The sequence below is a fragment of the Pipistrellus kuhlii genome, unplaced genomic scaffold (genome assembly GCF_014108245.1).
Source record: "Pipistrellus kuhlii isolate mPipKuh1 unplaced genomic scaffold, mPipKuh1.p scaffold_m20_p_1, whole genome shotgun sequence".
Taxonomy (NCBI): Eukaryota; Metazoa; Chordata; class Mammalia; order Chiroptera; family Vespertilionidae; genus Pipistrellus; species Pipistrellus kuhlii.
Genome location: NW_023425404.1, coordinates 72,671,157 through 72,683,806, shown reverse-complemented (window position 1 = coordinate 72,683,806; position 12,650 = coordinate 72,671,157). Strand labels below are relative to the sequence as shown.

The 12,650-nt window shown below is 43.6% G+C and overlaps 1 pseudogene; it reads left to right on the top strand.

Annotated features, from left to right (window-relative positions):
* The first annotated feature begins 9,709 nt into the window (after positions 1-9,709).
* LOC118726571 lies at positions 9,710-10,944 on the top strand (annotated as a pseudogene).
* The last annotated feature ends 1,706 nt before the right edge of the window (positions 10,945-12,650 follow it).

Below are 12,650 nucleotides of genomic sequence, written 5' to 3'. Positions count from 1 at the left end.
TTGCTATGATGTGAGCTGACCAGCAGGGGGCGTGCGTGGACCATGGCGGGTGCTGGCCGAAGTGGGATGGTGGAGCAGGTGAGCGGGGGTGCCAGAACAAGGCGGAGTGCCAGTCGCTGTCATCGAGGCGAGCCTCTGGTGGTTACTGAAAATTCTTTGCTCCCATGTGCCGTGGTCCCATCCGGTGCTCACACCTGCTGATGGCGCCGGTCCACTTGTACCCACAGCCGGTGCTGGAGCTGCCATTTGCACCTGCTACCAGCACCTGGTGCTGGTCCCGATTGCTTGGCACCTTCGATGGGTGTGAGTGGTGGCAGCGGGAGCAGTGCTGCTGGCAGAGAGGGGACCAGGGGCTGTGGTGGGAGGGGCCAGGCGGGCGCAGAGAGGATGGGCCGAGACCCGCCCCTCCCTGTGTCCACTGCAGCCTTGTGGCCCACAGTTTCTTTCAAGGTGCACGGATCCGTGCACTGAGCACCTAATTAACATAAAAAGATGAATGGGTTGGCATAAGAAAAAATGATTTCAGTTTTTCATATATTAAGTTTGATATTAGTGAAATATTTGAGTGGAGTTGTTTTGTAGTCTGATGAATGGGAGATATGATAATTAGGAAATGGGTCTGAGCTGTAGTTATACATCTATATAATTTATATCTATGTCTATATCTATATCTATATATCTATATCTATCTATCTATCTTAAGATAGATATGTGTCATATATTAGGAAGTTATAGATAGATGATAAGTCTATAACACCCCTGAAGTTATATGCCCTATTGTATGTAAATTTCCTGGGGAGCTTTCTCAGTACTTTAATTAGATTTCCAAAGTCATCATTGACTTGATTAAGAAACACTGTTATAACCTATATTTGATTTTTTGCAATTAACATGAATTAATTAGTAATTAGAAAAATGCTTGGCACTATATGCTAGATTGGAACATGACAAAATGCAGAGAAACTGGCAGTGTTCACTTTCCTAATCTGAAGCACATTTTGGAAATCAACAAGAAATAGAGTCCCATAATTCCTTATAAAAAAACCTTGGGACTATAAATATTTCAGAACTCAATTTTGAGGGAACTTTAGAAAGGTAAATGGGATATGTTATTTAATATGCCCAGTGAGGTCCAGGGCAGTATGCAGTTAAGCAAATACATCTTTAGTTCTGCATTGAAATAATTAAATATTCAGGTTAAATGAGATAGACAAAACTATAAATATCTTTGCATCAGTCCAGAGAAGGTTTTGCTGACAAATGAACTTAGCCCAAGCCAGATTTTGCTACCAAATGGGTTGTTAAGAATTTAAGATGTTAGAGTTTTAAACATTTTATGAATTGCTGATAAGAGATTATTGATTTGCACTAATGTTTCAGTAAAACATTGTGCAAAGAGTAGAAACATCACAAAAGATGAAATAGGAAATACCCAGTAAATATAAAAAAAGGTATTTAGCTTTACTGGTAATAAAAAAAATTCCTATAAAAACAAGACAGCTTTTGTCATCTGCCAGATTGGCAGAGATTGATAACCTGGGATTGGCATGGGGACCTGGCACCCTCACTGTGGTAAGCAGAATTCTAGGATGGCTCCATGATCTCTGCCCATTGTGATTATAGTCTCTAGACTCCCCTTAACCTTGATAGTGGGTGGGACAGTGATGAGATGTCACCTCCATGATTATAACATTCTATTATTTTATTTAAAAATATGTTTTTATTGATTGTTTTAGAGAGAGGAGAAAGATACACAGATAGAAACATCAGAGGTGAGAGAGAATCATTAATAGACTGCCTCCTGCATGCCCCCTACTGGGGATCGAGACTGAAACCCAGCCATGTGCCCTGACTGGGAATTGAACCAATGATTTCTTGGTTCATGAGTTGACACTCAACCATTAAGCCAAATAGGCCGGGCAATTGTTACATTTTATAAGACCCTCTCTTGGCAGATGGGAGAGTCTTTTGCTGGCCTGCAAGCAAAGAGTCATGCTGTGAACTTATTTTGGAGAGGGCCATGTCAGGAAACTGTGGGAGGCCTCCAGGAGCTGTGGGGAGCTCTAGCTGACAGCCAGTATGAACCTCGTTCATACAGCACCAAGGAAGAGAATTCTTCTCTACTTGAGTGTTCAGATGAGAACACAGCCCAGTTGACACCTTGATTGCAACCTTATGAAACCCCGAGTGAAGGACACAGAAAAACGTACCTGCACCCCTGAACCACAGAAAGTTTTACGCTTTTCAGTTCATGGTAATTGATTATGCAGCAATAGGAGACTTATACATCCATGCTGGTAGAAGTATATATTGCCTCAAACAGAGGTATCGATATTTAAAAATAAGAACACACCACAAGCAAACAAAATATATATGCCTTTTGACCCAGCAGTTACACCCTTGGGCTATAGACAGTTGTATAAAATTGAATGTTCAAGGATATTAACTGAATGGTTGAAACCGGTTTGGCTCAGTGGTAGAGTGTCGGTCTGCGGATTGAAAGGTCCCGGGTTCGATTTCGGTCAAGGGCATGTACATTGGTTGCGGGCACATCCCCAGTAGGGGGTGTGCAAGAGGCAGCTGATCCATGTTTCTCTCTCATTGATGTTTCTAGCTCTCTCTCTCTCTCCCTTCCTCTCTGTAAAAAATCAATAAAATATAGGTTAAAAAAAAAGGATATTAACTGAATGAAGCTCAAAATAGTAGAAAAGTGGTAACGAGATGAATGGCTATTCATAGAGGACTGATTAAATTATGATGTATCATACTGAGGACTGTTAAGTAACCCTTAAAAATAGTGTATACATATAGTTTTTGCTATGGAGAGATAGCAAATAAGAAACGTTATGTACTAGATACCATAGTGGGCCCATATACCATCTTTTTTTTTTTTCTTTCTGTCAAAGGGCTTGATGTATTATAGATCTGTTATTCAAATGGGCTTGTTCATCTCTAAGCCCAGGATTAGGCAGAATTTCTCTCTCAGTCACAGGCAGTGCTGGATCCTTGCAGAGGGGAAAAGCCAGCATCCGAGGAGCAGCCAAATTGGTGCTCCCTGTAGGTAGCTCATTCCTGAGAAGATAGGTGAATATTGGTCTTGCTTTTCCAGTTCTTCCCAGATTTCCAAGCAGGTAAGTTACTTCACCTCCCCAGGGGGATAGAGGCCAGGAGTGCCTTCAAGCACTTTTGTGGCAAAACTGGCCTCTGATTCTACCCTCCAGGGAACACCTGGTGGAGGAAGCCTGTAGATAAGGCCACAGAGAAGTCAGCGGTGATGGAGCTGCCCTCACTCTGGCGGCAGCAAGAGACACATGGGGCTTGGGCCAGTGTGGGCAGCCCTGAGAGTCCCTGGGTGTTTCTGAAGGAGAGCCCTGGGGAAGGATGAAGCAATTTGGATGTTCCAGGAGATGTGGCCTTTCTTGCAGTTAGAGGAGGTGGGGTCTGGAGCATCTCTGGGTTGACCACTCCCAAATTTATAATGCAATTCAGACCTTGTTTCTGAGCACCTGTCTATTCCTGCTATGTGTTAGACACTGTAATGTCCTCTTTTTGGCCCCTAAGACCTGATCCTGCATCAGTGTTCCTCATCTCAATAAATAGTATCCCCAAGCCAGTTACCCAAATCAGAAACCTAGAATTGATCCTTATTGCTTCCCTTTTTCCCATTTGCCATTTCTAATCAACCTTTAAGTTTTGACGATTTTACCTCCTAAGTAATAGATATGAACTGTCCAATTATTATTTTATTATTCCCTACACTGCCACTACTCCATTCATGCCTATTTCCTCTGAATCCATTCTTAAAATAAAACCTTTTTGTACTCAGGACACTTCCAAATGCGTGTTTTCCTCTCCATCACATACAAACCAATTCTCTGACGCCTACTGAATGTCCTACATTTCAATTAAATTCTGACACTGTCTCTTTGGAGATAGCATCAGAGTCCACAGGCCAGGGATCCAGTCCCACAAGAGGCCTCCTACTTCTAATGCCAATGGAGAGCCTGACTTCCTGAACCTCACATTGAAGGTTCCCACGACCTCCTCCTCAGGTCTGATAATTGTTAGGACTCAGGAAAAACACTTTATTTACCATAACTGATTTATTGTAAAGAATACTCAGGAACAGCGAATGGAAGAGGTGCATAGGAGAGGTGTGTGGGAAGGGGCACGGAGCTCCCATGCTTTCTCCGAGTCTACCACTTTCCAGCATCTCAATGTGTTCACCAGCCCAGAAGCTCTCAAATCCCCATCGTTGAGGTGTTTTGTTTTGTTTTAAAAATATGTTTTCTTGATTTGAGAGAGAGAGAGAGAAAAACATCAGTTGGTTGCTTTCCATACTCAATCAAACCAGCGACCCTTCAGGATGATACTCAACCACCTGGCCAGGGCTTGTGGAAGGTTTTAATTGGAGATTTGTTTATGTAGACATGATTGGCTAAATCATTGGCCACTGGTAATTAAACTCAATCTCTAGATACTCCCCTCTCCCTGGAGGAAGAGACCGAGGCGGGGTTGCATGTTCCAACACTCTAATCACAAGGTTGGTTCCTCCAGCTGCCATCCTGAAGCTATCTAGGGTTCCATCAAGAGTCCTCATTAACTTAAACACAGGCATGTGAATAAGGAAAACAATTCTCTCATTTTTATCACTCAGGAAATGCCAAGGATTTTAGAAGCTCTGTGCCAGGAACCTAGGACAAAGATCAAATGTTTTTCTCATTAGATCACGACATCTCAGTTCTTCATGATGCACCCAGACTGATCTCTGAAAGAACAGATTAGGTTATGTCACTACTTCTTCTTCTTCTTCTTCTTCTTCTTCTTCTTCTTCTTCTTCTTCTTCTTCTTCTTCTTAAGACATCCTCTTATGAAGGATATCTTTTTTTTTTTTTAAAATAATACATTTCATTGATTTTTTTACAGAGAGGAAGAGAGAGAGATAGAGAGCTAGAAACGTCGATGAGAGAGAAACATCGACCAGCTGCCTCCCGCACACCCCCTACCGGGGATGTGCCTGCAACCAATGTACATGCCCTTGACCGGAATTGAACCTGGGACCTTTCAGTCCGCAGACCGACGCTCTACCACTGAGCCAAACCAGTTTCGGCTAGGTTATGTCACTTCTGCCTAAAACCCAGCACGGCTTTCTACTGCATTTGGGATTGAGTCCCAAATCCATAACAGTTCCCCAAGGCCTGGGTGATCCTCCATGCTGTGCTTCAGAAGCTTTTCATGTGACTGCCAGCCCTCTCTCCTCACCCTCCCTGGGCCTTCTTTCCACCACAGGGTGTCTACCCAGCTTCTTTCCTCTGCCCCTCCAGTGCGTCCTTACTCTCCTTCTAGGTTGTCACTTGTCTACCAGCACAGGTGTCTTCCCCAGGAAACCTCTGTGACCCTCCAGACGAGGTGAGGGGCCAGTGACACACTGTCACTTAGCACAATTCCAGCGATGTCTGCTGTAAGTTGTTTCTACCCTGCTACTCAACACAAACTTTGAGAATAGATTTTGTGTCTGTCTTGTTCGTTTCTATTTCAGTAACTATAAATATAACTAGGATGAAAACATTTACATTTAAAAGATATAAAAATTATTTATTTTCCTTTGCCCTATTCAATGAAACTGACCCACATTTCCCCATTAAATTTTTTAAAAAAAATATCAGATTCTATAATGGATACTTAAAGGCTAGACTCTTGAAAAAGCAAGACCCATTAAAAATATATGGAAGCACATTAGATTCCACATATGAGTGAGATCATGTGATAATTTATCTTTCTCTGATTGGTTTATTTTACTTAGCATAATACTTCCCAGTGCTGTTGCAAATGGTAAGAGTTCCTCCTATTTTACAGCTGTGCAGCATTCTATAGTGTAGGTGTACCACAGGTTTTTAACCCACTCCTGGCTTTGTAAGCTAGGGATGATGGTAAGCATCATCCCTAGCTTACGAATAAGGAAAGCAAAGTGCACAGAGACTTTCAAAGGTCACACTAACAAGCGATGAGCCTGTGTGTGTGAACGAGAACAGAGTTATGCCCAGACTATTAGGCTGGGGACTCTGTGTGCCTCCCTCTGTTAAGTGGTCCTAACCAGTATGACCGTCTTGATTATTCTGATTCGGGAGATCTGCCATGGACCCTGGACATCCCTACTAGCTAATCATGCTATTCTAAAAGCAGTTCTACAATACCAGACAGTTTCTTTAAAAAAAAAAATTTAAAGTACAAGCAGGCCAGACTTTTCTTTTATCATTCCATTTAGGGTGCAGTTGTTTGTGCCCATGTAATTGACTTTTGCCAGTGAATCAGCACTAAACACGGAAGCCCTCTTGCACAGATCTGCTTGTTAAGCTCTGCGTAACTCTCTCTGTAGTTAAGGTCTCCGTTTGTCTCCAGAGTCCTTCTCAGCTGCCCACCCTTTGGGACAGGGCATCTTGCCTGAGACTGTGAGCCTGTGGGATCCTCAGACTGTGGCTCAAGTTGCAGAGGAAGAAAGGACAGATCAGAACTAAGCACAATTCTAGTGATGTCTAAGCAATGTTGGGAAATAAGAGAGAAGGAAGAGGAAAGGGGAGGAGGAAAGAGAATGGGAGGTAGCGAGAGAATCTGACAAATAAAGGCATTTTGTGATTACAGAGTAATGAGACTCATTTTTCTTGTGTGGCTGATAATCCATCTCTGAAGGCAGTTTTATTAGACGAGTCCAAACATAGGTTTTAAACATTTAGAAATGTCACACGAAGGGAAACAGGACTGTAATAACACTTTAGAGGAGAAAGGTTGGACTAGTGCTAAGATGGAAAGTTTTTTTTCCCCACACAAAAATTTAATAACATTAAGAATGTGGCAGAGTGAGGTATATTTTGGTGTTTTCATGGGGGGAAAAATGTGAGGATTGGTTTATGAACTTGCCAACAAAACTTAAGAAATCACATGGAGAATGATCTTTAATACTGGCCTCCATCATATCAATATTCACCTTGTGGATGTAGGCATGCCCTAGTTTTCACTTGTGCCTCTTTTTAGCTCTTTCAACCTAGTTTACTATTTTATTTTATTAAATTATTATCTGCGTACATATCTTACCATTCCCCCCTCCCATACATACCCTCCCCAGAGTTTTGTGTCCATTAGTTGTATTTATATGCATGTATACAAGTCCTTCGGTTGATCTCTTACTACCCCAGATCTCCCTCCCCTCCCTGCTATAATTTGACAGTCTGCTTGTTGCTTTACTGCCTCTATATCTATCTTTAGGTTCATCAGTTTATAATGTTCTTTATCATCCATAAATGAGTGAGGTCATGTGGTGTTTCTCTTTCATTGACTGGCTTATTTCACTCAGCATGATGTTCTCCAATTCCATCCAGGTTGCTGCAATTAAGATGGGAAGATTTTTCATTCAGTAAAATTAAAGTCATCGTTGATTTTGAGAACTTGCATTTGGCTACCACTCAAGCCAAAGCTTGGCAGCATGATACAGCCCTGAGGTGAAGTATCAAAGGCTGAAATGTGTAGTCAGAATGAAGGTTAGGGCATGCCCTTTCAAGGGAAGGCTATTTCAAATAATGACCAGCTGCAGGGTGAAGTTGCTGGCGCAGGCAATGGCAGCTCAAGAATGCAGGTGCCCATCTGTTTCAAAGGCACCTCTTAGGGCCAATGTATGCTAAAAGGGAATGTGTACTGAATGGAATATTTGTAATTGCTTGAAATAGTATTGAGTGGCTCTAACTATTCAAATATAGTCTTATACACAACTGTCAAAATTGTCCTAAAATTGATAAAATCCAATGTAGGTAAGTATATAGAGAAATAGCAGTTTTTACTCATTATTGGTATGAGTGGGAATTGGTACAAGTATTGAATTTGGAAGCTAATGTAGTACTAGTAAATGTTTTTGTTTTTTTAATTCATTTCAGAGAGGAAGGGAGAGAAAGAGAGAGAGAGAGACAGAAACAGAGAGAGAGAAAAAAAATTTGGAAGCTAATGTAATACTAGTAAATGTTTTTGTTTTTTTAAATTTATTTCAGAGAGGAAGGGAGAGAAAGAGAGAGAGAGAGAGAGAGAGAGAGAGAGAGAGAGAGAGAGAGAGATGAAGAGAGAGAGAGAAAAAAAATGCATGTCCCCTACTAGGTATTGAGCCCGCATCTGGGGCCTGTGCCCTTACTGGGAATCGAAATATGACTTTCTGGTTCATAGGTTGATGCTCAACCACTGAGCAACACCGGCTGGGCACTATTAAATGTCTTAATGTTTGTATCGTTTGATCCAATAGTTAACACTTCTATAAATTTATTCGTCAGAAATACCTGCTCAGGTTTATAATGATATAGAAGAATATACATTTAGTATTTTTAAACCACTTTTTTTGATGAAATAGCACATTAAAAATATTCATAAAATTCACATGTATGGTTTAATAATTATGAAGCAAACATTCATGTCACCAATACTCATATCAAGTGATAATGTCATATCATTGATAATGTCAATTCCCCAGAAGTCCCCATGTGTCCTTCTTAATTCCAATCCTACCTTTCTTGGGTAGAGATAACCTCTATCTTGACTCTCATTACTGACTCTCATTATCTAGCATTCTAGCTGCTAGAACTAGGTATCCAGTACGGTAGCCACTAGCCACACGAGGCTAGTAAACACTTGAAATGTGACCAGTTGGAATTCAAATGTGCTGTAAGTGTAAAGTTCACACAGTATTATGAAGACTTAGTAGAAAAGAAGTCCTTCACTAATGCTTTTTAATATTGATTACATATTGCAGTGATAATATTTTGAATATATTGGATTAAGTGAAATATATATTAATTTCACCTGTTTTCCCCCTTTGTTTAATGTAGCTACTAGAAAACTGAAAATTATACATTTAGACCTTGCTTTTGTGGTTCAAGTTATATTTGTATTGGACAGCACAGCTTATAAGTAACCACTATCTTGACTTTTTGATAATAATTTTCTTTCTTTTCTTTAGATATTATCATCTGTATATACATCCATAAAATAATATAGTTTAGTTTCGACTAATTTTGAAATTTACATAAATGGAAAATGCTTTAGGTATTGCACCTTGCTTCTTTTGCTTATGTTTGTGCTTTTACATTTAACTGCAATTCATTCATTTTCATTGCTGTGCATAGTATTGTATTTTATGAATATACGCTATGATTTGTTTATCCACTCTACTATGCTAATTTATACTCCTATAAGCAGTGTATGAGAATTATAGTGTGTTTAAAAAAATATTTTATTGATTTTACACAGAGAGGAATTGAGAGGGACAGAGAGTTAGAAACGTCGATGAGAGAGAAACATCGACCAGCCGCCTCTTGCACACCCCCAACAAGGGGAGTGCCCGTAACCAAGGTACATGCCCTTGACTGGAATCGAACCTGGGACCTTTCAGTCCACAGGCCGACGCTCTATCCACTGAGCCAAACCGGTCCCGGCTATAGTGTTTTTTTTTTTTTTTTTTTTTTTTTTTTTTTTTTAATTTTCCTAGTATCTTCATAGCCAGTATTAATTATCCATCCAGATTCAACAAAATAGAATTTGACTGCGAGGCTCTCTACACCTCCTGTTCATCAGACAGTCACGTCATCCTGTACAGTGCAAGCCGCAACCCTGAGACACGATAGTGAAGGGCAGAATGGATTTGGCTGTTTTGGGTGCCTGGTCACCAGGGCTGGGATATTGTCACCATCAGTGACCCCTTCATCGACCTCAGCTACATGGTCTACATGTTCCAGTTTGATTCTACTCATGGCAAGTTCAAAGGCACCGTCAAGACTAAGAATAGGAAGCTTGTCATCAATGGAAAGTCCATCCCCATCTCCCAGGAGGGAGGTGCTGCCATCAAATGTGGAGATGCTGGTGTGAGCAGTTCACTTGCATCTTCACTGCCATGGAGAAGGCCGAGGCTCACTTGCAGGGTCACCATCTGCCCCTTCTGCGGATGCCCCCATGCTTGTGATGGGGGTGAACCACATCAAGTGTGACAACTCCCTCAAGATTGTCAGCAATGCCTCCTGCACCACCAACTGCTTGGCCCCCTGGCCAAGGTCATCCATGACAACTTTGGCATCGTGGGGGGACTCATGACCACAATCCATGCCATCGCTGCCACCCAGAGGATTGTGGATGACTCCTTTGGGAAGTTGTGGAGTGATGGCCAAGGGGCTGCCCAGAACATCATCCCTGCTTCTACTGGTGCTCAGGGCTCTGGGCAAGGTCACCCCTGAGCTGGAAGCTCACTGGCATGGCCTTCTGTGTCCCCACCCCCAATGTGTCAGTTGTGGATCAGACCTGCCATCTGGAGAAAGCTGCTAAATAAGATGGCGTCAAGAGGTAATGACCAATGATTCTCTCTCACCATTGATCTCTCTCTCTCTCTCTCTCTCTCTCTCTCTCTCTCTCTCTCTCTTTCTCTCTCTCTCTCTCCCTCTCTCCCCCTTTCTCTCTGAATTAAATAAAAATATATTAAAAATATAGCACAGCCGGAGTGGCTTAGTGGTTGAGCTTTGACCTATAAACTAAGAGATCACAGTTCAATTCTGGGTTGAGGCACTTGCCTGGGTTGCAGGCTCCATCCCCAGTGTGGGGTGTGCAGGAGGCAGCTGATCCATGATTCTCTCTCATCACTGATGTTTCTATCTGTTTCTCCTTTTCCCTTCCTCTCTGAAAGCAATAAAAAATGTATTTTTTAAAATAAGGTGGTGAAGCAGGTATCAGAAGGCCCCCTCAAGGGCACACTGAGGACCATGTCGTCTCCCGCAACTTTAACAGAGACACCCACCCCTCCACCTTCAACGCTGAGGCTGGCGTTGCCCGCAATGACCACTCTGTCAGGCTTGTTTCCTGGAATGACAATGACTTTGGCTGCAGCAGCAGGTGGTGGACCTCATGGTCCACATGGCCTCCGAGGAGTGACAGCCCCCGGACCACCATCCTCAGGGAGAGGAAGAGAGGCCCTCAGCTGCTGGAGATGGAAAATGGTGTTTAAGAAAAACTGTCGATTCTAAATTTGTTACAAATCTATTATTTTTTAAAAAAGGTCTCACATTTATTACTGAACCATCCTGCTATTGCAATGGGGGGTGGGGTGGGGGGAAGGGAATCAACAGAGCAAAACCACAAATTTTTAATTTGACATGGTAGTGGAGGATCACAATATTTTAAGTAAAAAATTCTGGTAAAAAAGTTATACTTACAGAGTAACTGAAAAGGATCCAAGATGGCTGCACAGGTAAACACCTAACCACAGCCGCACACAACAATTCCAATAAAATACAACTAAAATATAAAGTGGACATTGCCCAGAGCTGCAGGAAAGTCGACTGACTGAAAATTCTACAACAGGAAGGAAAGAGAAAACCAGAAAGAAAATCAGAGGAGCAGAAAAAGCCCAAGGTACAGAGACATGCTGCATGCATGGAGAGGACGGAGCCGGAGAGGAGGGGGAGGCTGAGTTCCTTGCTGGTGTTCCCTAGCAGGAAGGAGATAAAAGCCCCGGACTGGGCTGAACCCCAGAACTGACAGCGCTGAACCCCAGTTCTAGGCCAGACCCTGGGGACTCAGGCTCAAACAGAGGGAGACAGAGCTGTGTGGCGGAACGCCAGGGGAGCGGGGAAAAGCAGAGCCCCTGAAGTCGCGCACATTGCGCGCAGAGGACGGAATGTTGACTCTGATGCTGGATTGCCCTGGTGGGAAGGAAACAAAAGCTCTGGCTGTGCTGAGTCCCAGTTCTGAAAGCTCTGAACCTCAGTTCTAGGCAAGTTCCAGGGGACCCAACCTCAAACAGAGGGAGATGAGGCTATGAGGCGGAGTCCCAGGGGAGCGGCGAAGAGCGGAGCCCCCTGAGTCGCGCACATTGAGCGCAGAGGACGGTCTGTTGACTCTGATGCTAGACTGCCCAAGCGGGAAGGAGACAAAAGCTCCAGACTGGGAGGAACGCGATGAGGAGCGGGAGCTGCTGCCGGACACCAGCAAGCTGGGCGCCAGCAAGGGTCCGGGCGATGGGGCCCCAGGGGGGGAGGTGCCGCTGGGCCCTCGACCGCTGAGCGCGGGCCACGGAGCCGAGGCCGGGGGCTGCTTCCTGGGCGCCAACCCCGGCAACAGGCTGAAGCCGTGCAGGAGGCCACAGAGAACAAAGGGGCGCTGCGGGCCAGCCTGCTGAGCTTCCAGAATGAGGAGGAAGAAACCGAAAAAGTTTTCAATGTGAAGAAATCAAGTTATAGCAAAAGATAGTAAAATTACTTAAGAAAGAATACAAAGAAGATCTTGAAAAATCAAAGATTAAGACAGAATTCAATTCAGCAGCCAACATTGCAACATAAATGCGTTAAAAAAAAAAAAGACAGAATGTTGGAGCGGTGGCAAGGCCCAGAGTGTCCAGGCCAAGGGCAGTGGCAGCTGGGTCCAGAGCAGCAGCAGCCAGGCCACGGAACAGCAGCAGCCAGAACCAGAACAGCAGCAGCCAAGCCCGGAGCAGCCAGGCCTGGGGCAGCAGCAGCCAAGCCCGAAGCAGCCAGGCTGGGCCCGGAGCAGCTGGGCCCAGAGCAGCCGGGTTGGGAGCAGCCAGGCCCAGAGCAGCAGCAGCCAAGCCTGGAGCTACCAGGCAGGGAGCTGCCAGGCCC